The 8,197-nt window shown below is 37.6% G+C and overlaps 1 long non-coding RNA gene across 1 annotated transcript; it reads left to right on the top strand.

The window, feature by feature from the left end:
• Positions 1-379: 379 nt before the first annotated feature.
• On the top strand, positions 380-7,076 carry LOC121396513. The gene is made up of 3 exons (XR_005963077.1): positions 380-986; positions 3,160-3,247; positions 6,038-7,076. It is a non-coding gene; the product is annotated as an uncharacterized LOC121396513 (long non-coding RNA).
• The last annotated feature ends 1,121 nt before the right edge of the window (positions 7,077-8,197 follow it).

The raw sequence follows: 8,197 nt of genomic DNA, 5'->3' as shown, positions 1-8,197 counted from the left end.
TATTCGAATTTCGTAGTAATTTTTTGGGTACTTCGACCATCAAATTGGTCAAATTCGATCGAATTTGACCGAATCGAATGATTTGAACGATTCAAAGTAAAAATCGTTCGACCGTTCGATGATCGAAGTACTCTCTCTTTAAAAAAACTTCAACTTTATACTTCACCAAATTAAAGCTACTGAAGTGCAATGTTAGCCTATGGGGACCTTCCAGAGCACTTTTCTACGTTTTTTTGATTGAATAAAAATCATTCGATGGATCACTAAAAATCGTTCAAACCGTTCGTTTTGCGCTAAAATACTTCAAATTCGATATTCGAATTCTAAGGATTTTACTTCGAGGGTCGAATTCAAGGGTTTTTTAACCCTCGAAATTTGACCCTTGATAAATCTGCCCCTGGATGTAATAAAACCTCTTAATGATAAAGTTGTTATGTTTGCTCCAAAGGTTTACGCTATCTTTAAGCAGGTGTTATAGGTTCGCAATGAACAATTAATATTCGCAATGCAATAAAAAGTATATTGGAGAATATTACATTTCAACATGCACATTTTTATTTTTATTCGTAAACAAATTTGTTCTCCTTAAAGTTCTATTGGATAGGGTGATGAGTGAAGTTGTAAGGGAATAAATTCCATAGTTAGGAAATGCCCTTATAGGCGTGCATATGAGAATGTTACTGGGGGTGGAAAGTCTGAGATCACTGGAGAAATGAAGTGGTCAGTTTGGGAAGAACCTGGAGATAAGGTTTGTGATGTAAGGTGGGTTTTGAGGCACAGGGAATGTTGTTAGGTGCCGTCAATATATTTCAAAAGGTGCCAGTGTTGTAAACAATTTGCTCCATCTCACCACTAAAGATTAAAATTTGTTATATTAAAAATATACAAAAGAAATCGTAGTATAAAATGTTTGTGGAAGTTACATTTTATCTCTTAATCATTAAATATTTCATTTTTATTTTACAGTGGAACATGAAGTCGTTCTGGTAAGCACCTTGACATACATCTGGGAAATCACAAAGCTGTTTTATATATTCCCAAACTATACTGTATTTAACTGCCGACGGTCAGATTAAGATCTAAGGGCTCTTATACACGGCCGTTTTTGCCTGCGCTCCCCTGCGTTGCGCATGTAAGCGCCAAACACAGGTTGGGACGCAGCACGTTGCATTTCACCTGAGTTCGGTGCATACATGCGTTTGTGTGCGTACAGCCCCCTTCAAAATAATTGACTGTCTACTCCTGCGGCTGAACGGAATCAAGCGCAACGCAGGGAAGCGCTGGCAAAAACGCCCGTGTTTAAGAGCCCATAATGTGATCAGATTAATTATATATGTAGACTAAGAATTTACCTTTTTTTACACAGAACCAGGCCATTTCTGTTGCAATGAGACTGTCTATCCAAATTAATAGAACTAACTTTACTACCAGGCTTGATATTGGACAACCAGTGGAGCTTCCATTTGTTTTAACATGAAGCATTCAGTTGTTCATAGCCCTATAGTGATGCAACTATGGATCCGTTATCTGGAAACCCGTTTTCCAGAAAGCACTTAGCAACTGCTTTGGTAAAGGCATACACATTGCTACACTGTGTTTTCTGCGAGTGGAAATCAAACCAGACTGATATGTAGATTGGCACCTGGCACAAGTTGCAAGGAACATATATGGGCACTTTTTTTCCTTCTGTAAATCATGTTATCTCTAGTAAGGTTAGTTTGAGATTTTTAACTTGTTTCTTAAAGGGGTTGTTCACCTTTAAATTAACTTTTAGTATGATGTAGAGAGTGCGGAAAAAACGTCCATTGACTTTAATGCATTTGGACAAAAAAGTCACCGTAACAAAAAACACCTATTGACTTTAAGGGGCAGATTTATCAATGGTCGAGGTGAATTTTAAAAATTAGACTTCGACCATTCACTGTTTAAAACCTGCCAAATTGCTGTTTTAGCCTATGGGGGACCTCCTAGGAGTCAATTGGTGGACTTTGAAAAATCTAAGATTTTTTGGGGAAAAACTTCTAATCGAATTCGATTGAATGCGGTATTCCTTTGATTCATAAGATTCGAATTCGGCCGAATACAGATCTATTTGATCGAAAACGGACATATTCAACTAAAAAAAAACTCGAATTTCAACGTTTTTTCATTTCCAAATTCGACCCTTGATAAATATGTCCCTAAGGTATTTGGAGTGAGAAAAAATTGTTGGCATGTAAAAAAAAAAAAGAAAAGAAAAAAAAAATCGCCATAAGAAAAAACGCCCATTTTAATGTATTATGGCAAAAGTCGGCCATAAAAAAAAACACCCCTTTGACTTTAATGCATTAGGACTAAAAAGTCGCCATAAGAAAAAACACCTATTGACTTTAAGGCATTTGGAGCGAGAAAAATGTTGTGCACATAAAAAAAGTTTTATGACTTTTTTGCGGTGAAATGAAATGGGACAGATTCGCTCATCACTTCTTGCTACATTTGTGTTTAACTTCCAACGGATCAGCATCAACAAGGAGCTTGTGTGGTTGAACTGCATGAATTTACCTCTTCGGTCTGTATGTTACTAATTGCACTTAAATCAAACAATGATATCTTGGGGTGCAGGAGATCCTTAGCGAATCCTACAACAGTGCATCCAAACATATTCCAGAATTTAGACGAACAAAGGGGCAGAATAAGCAAACCCAGAGGTAGACCCCATACAACTTGTGGTTGTTAGAATATTGTGCTTGTTTCATTTTGATGCTTTGCCTGATGAGGAGTGCAGTTTTGTTTATGTTCTTGTTACCCACTGTTGTCTAGTAACTAAGTACATGGGGCAAATGAAACATTCAAAGCTCTATGCATTAAACATGTGTTCCATGAATACTGTATGAAGTATGCTTTCTCTGTGAGTCAGACTGAAGTAACTGGGGCTCATGCAACGCCTGCTAACTGTGCTACATAAAAGAAAGCATGGAAGCACTTGTGCATATATTATTTAGCAACAGTCTCATTTCCCAGGACTCGCTGTAGAACATAAAAGAAATAAATCATTCACAATCTATTAGAAATGTAGTTCATTATGTCTTTTCAGAGGTATAATGGAAATTAGTTATGATCAAATACATGATATTGTCTTACCATTCCAAAATCTTAAATGCATTTCCTTTTGTTTCCTAGGTGGAAAGTGAGACAACGGTTAATTTATTACAACCTGCTGGAAAACCAGAACATTCCACACTAACTCCATCTTCAAGCAACGAGAATGGTAATCATTACTGATATAAAATGTTTCTATATTTTGTCTATATTGTATGATGATTGACCCAAAAATACCTTTTAAGATGGTTCCGAAGATTGGTTTTGCTCAACATTGTAGAAGCATGGTGAGCATTTGGGAGTGGCTCAAGGATAGCAACGGCTCATACAAATAAAAGAGGCCTTGGAAATAAACGAATTGATAACTAGTAGATTCTGACCAATCACCCACTTGTAAATGGAAAGTATACCCAAGTCTGTGCTACTGTAATGGGGGCATTACTCTTGCTTTTTATTTATGAAATGTCTGTATGTGTGGTTGCCCCTTTTTTGCCATCATGAGGTTTTTTTTTGTATTTTTATGCATAAGAGACCCTTGTCTGTACAAACCTCAAAGGCATTTTGACCATTTTAAGGGGATACAAGCCAAGTTACTGAAACATGGGTGGTTTGCCTCATTTCCATTGATTTTATTTTTATAAATATAACAACAAAACACACCATATCTTCTGCAAAAGAACCCTTTTATCTATCTATCCCCTAACTTGCCCCCCCCCCCAACATGAACATCAATCTGGGGCTGCCTCACTCTTAATGCATTCTGCACTTTACAGAGCACATCTATGTGTATATTGCATGTGCTGTGTATATAGGCACTTGCATCCACGGCATCCACAAATTACCCCTCTTGTGTTTTGACACCATTTTTAGAACCTGTAAAAAACACCACAGGCAAATCACCTAAAAAAGTCCAATGTGTCATTAGCATACCACTAACATACACCAGGTTGAGATTGGCTGCTGAGGTGGCAGATCATTGGTCTATATGTGTCCTAAAGACATCCTCTATGATTGATAGCTTATTGGGGTATGTTCAGATATAAACTGGGAAAGCTGGAAAATCCCATTGAGAAAGAATCTCCTTGGAAAGTCTCTGAGGACTAATGCACCAAACATGATGTTGGCCAAGACTGAATAAGCATCAGTGGACCTACAACTTGAGTGACCACCAAATTATATAAAGGTCTGCTCCTTTGGGGACTACGTCAGACAAGCCAACCTATACATCTCTAAGCAGCTTGAGTTGGTTATCTTTTCATCTTACTCTCCTGCAGTTTGTCTTTTTATGTTCCCTTTCAGGTCAGTCGAGTATTGGAACCACAATTCTACTCATTCATGCTATTTAAACCTATGCTAAAACTTTAATCTTTAACAGTCTCTAGATGCTATCCCAACACAAGCATGAAAAGTCAAAGTAAACTTTATTATTATCTCAGCAGTATACAAATACACAGTGAGAAAAGCCAACATAAGCAGAGTAAAATATACTACAGGCTTTGAATTACAATGTTTGCAAATGTTGTCAGGATAAACCAAGCAGTTCTAGATTAACACGTGAAATGCCTGTAATATGACTATCGTTTGACCACGTTGCTGTGTGTATCTAGAACTCTGACACCGAGACTATACATTCATTAGATCCAATGGAATGATGTAGTAATGTACACCATTACCAATCGAAGTGCTCATTTGAGAATTAAGGATCATTTACAGGGAAGTACAGTTCTTGTATCTGTGCCCGATCTTCATATACATCAGGCAAATCCAATTATACTGTAAGCTTTGAGGGGAAAGTATAGAGCTCAAGCAATGTTCCAACTTTTAATATTTTTTATTCGATCATAAATATAAAACCACTGGCCTCAATCAATGATCTATAACTCTCTCTTAGCCCTTAATAAGCAACTTAGCAAATTGTTACCAATAGTATCCCAAATCCAGAACAAACCCCAAGGTCCCAGCCTCAGCTCACACTTCCACCTATAACAGCTGCCTTTCGCTTTGGGAGAAGCCCTCTACTATTTGGATGCCACCAGGTCTTATAGTGAAAGGACCACAGAGAGAATTCTAAGCAGGCAAATGTTTACAGGAAGAACAGGGAACAAGGAGAACGGTCAGAAACAGGCTAGGGTCAGGTCAGGCAGCAAACTAGAGAAGGTCAGAACAGGTTAAACTGACTTAGAATCTCACCCAGGAACTGTTGAAAATAGACCTACATTGGGCAATTAGTGGAAGGTCAAGGCCACTTTGAACAGTTAAATCTCACGCCACATGTGATGATGTCACGCGCCGGTATATTCTACATCCAAAATCACATGCACATAATCAGGCTAAATAGCAATTTTTGCAAATTAGGTGTTGCCTGGGCCAGAATGTGTATACAGGGACTTGACTGCTTGATCTTGTATAAACATTACATAGGACTTGACGACTGGAAAGGTAAGTTAGTTTCGAGAATTTCGGCCAAAGCTGAAGCCAGTGTCATAACTAAATGTTCCTGGACCCCACAGCAAAATTAATTAATTTTGGGACCCCCAACATATCCAGAGGTTGTCCAGTTTTACCAATATTTATTGGAATTGATCACATTGTTATGTAAAAAGTTTGTATAAACACTTTTTGACCTTCCAGAATTTCCAGTGCCAGAACTAGGAGTAGGCATCAGCCTAGGGAGCAGATGTATGGGGGAGGGGGGGAAAAATTAGTCATCTCTTCTCTTCCAACCACCATGACTTGGCCTGGCACTGAAGTAGAGTTGCAAATAAGCAAAGATGGAAGAGTTAAAGAAAAACTAAATAAATCAGGACTCAATGCAAGACAGGCAGAAGGCACAGTTTGGTCCTAAGTAGATGGTTTTTGTGAATTTATGCTCAAGTGTATGGGTACTACATTGTTAGGGAAGTGTGGTATAATAGAGCTACTATGATAGCATTAATAATAGATTGTGTCATTTTCACAGATGAGCAATATTGCATTCTTCGGAAGGGGAGAGCTCTCTATGACATTATTGACTGTGTCCCTGTCAAGCGCTGGAAAGAATTCATGAGAACCCTTGAACTTCCGGACAAAGAAATCGAAATCGTGGAGATAGAATGCCGCAATTTTCGAGATCAGCAGTATGAAATGCTCAGGAGGTGGTGCCAGTTCAATATGGCAGTTGTGGAAACAATATACCAGGCCTTGGAGAGGATGAATCTATCAGGGCGTGCAGATGAGCTCAGACAAAAGATTGAAAGTTATACCTAACTTGATGGTGCTGGAATATCAGCTTCATTCTCAGGACACACTAACGGGTCCCTATGGAGGACCACTATTGAAAGGATCTGCCTCAAGAGCCAGATATTTTTTTGATAAACGCTAACCACTTTTATCAAATGTAATGCCAAGAAAATCAAAATAATCGGCAAACACGAATGGAAGCTGGAAGAAGAAGAGTCTAACATTGAGTTTAATAAGATCTTTCAGCCAAAAGAGAACTTGGAGATATTGTTCTGTTCTGGTGCCGGTGGTGCCTATTTAAGAAGCAACTGAGTCACATGACTGCCAACTAGGAACAATTATCTGGCAACATTTAAGAATGTGAATAGTAGATAATTAAAAGAACGAATACATCTACTTATTTAAATAGTTGAAGAATATTCACCTGGAAATCCAATGGTCATGAGTAGCCATCTAAGAGGCAGATGTGAACCCTCCCCGCCCACTAGCCAGACTTCTTTGTATTGGAATACAGAACGATTACATAGAGAATATTGGACAGCACTGCCTTTAGACACAATATATATGAATGTCAAAGAAGCACATGAATATTTATTTTTCATACAAGCCCTCAAATATAATGACTGTGCTGCAGAAAGGTATAGAGAAACTTTGCCCTGTATATCAGCAAAGCAATACTTGTAATTACATATTGTAAATGATCATATGTAGTGATGGGCAAATTTGGGGCGTTTCGCAGAAAAATTAGTGAATTTCCAGTGAAATACGCCAAACTGCGAATAATTCACCGGTGAAAATGCGCCACGTCCAAAAAAAAACGGACGCCGGCATCCATTTTTTTTACCCGGGCGAATTTTTGTGGCAGGTGGCGAATCGCGGGAATTCGCCGCAAATTCGCCCATCACTAATCATATTTAGTAAAGTAAAGAGTATAGGAGAAGAATCTAGTAACAAAAATGATAGATGCCTGATTAATGGTTGAGCAGAGAAAGGATTTTGCTATAAAACACTAACCATACCATTTATACAGACGTGCAGGTGCCCTGACAAGTTTTTTATTTTAAATAAAAACAGGAAAAAATGTCTTCAGCCAAATCATATTGCAAGTTAACTAGACAAAGAGAGGGATATTCTGACACAATTTGCAGTTGGTTTTCATTTTTTATTATTTGTGGTTTTCAAGTTATTTAGTTTTTTATTCAGCAGCTCTCCAGTTTGCAGTTTCATCGGGTTGCTATGGTCCAAATGACCCTAGCAACCATGCATGCCTAGCAGCATGTAAGAGACTTGAATAGGAGAGGAATGACTAGAAAGATGAGTAATAAAAAGTAGCAATAACAATACATTTGTAGCTTTACAGAGCAGTTAACTGGGGGCAGTGACCCCTATTTAAAAGCTAAAAAGAGTCAGATGAAAAAAGGCAAATAATTAAAAAAAAATAATGAGGACCAATGGAAAAGTTGCTTAGAATTAGCCATTCTACAACATAATAAAAGTTAACTTAAAGGTCAACCGCCCCTTTAATACAATATAATTTATTATAACAACGTGTCAGTTTCCGGGTCCAAGAAGTATTTGCTCTGTACAGCAAAAATGGTTAAAGAGATTTTCAATTGCTTTCCATCTTTTATTTTTTACCATTTTTCCAAAATGTAAGTTTAATGTTTGCGTCTTTAGTGTTTCAGTCCGGCAGCTCAGTGATCCAGGAGCAGATTCTGAACTGTTACAATTTGCTTCACTTAGGGGCAGATTTATCAAAGGTCGAGGTGAATTTTTGAATGAAAAAAATTTGAATTTCAAGGTATTTTTGTGTACTTTGACTAGGGAATAGTCCAAATAAGATTCGAATTTGAAAAAAATTTAAAATTTCGAAATTTTTTAGGTACTATCTCTTTAAAAA

Source organism: Xenopus laevis, chromosome 7S (assembly GCF_017654675.1).
Source record: "Xenopus laevis strain J_2021 chromosome 7S, Xenopus_laevis_v10.1, whole genome shotgun sequence".
NCBI lineage: Eukaryota > Metazoa > Chordata > Amphibia > Anura > Pipidae > Xenopus > Xenopus laevis.
The sequence above is the reverse complement of the archived record's forward strand: the minus strand, read 5'-3'. Positions and strand labels throughout refer to the sequence as shown.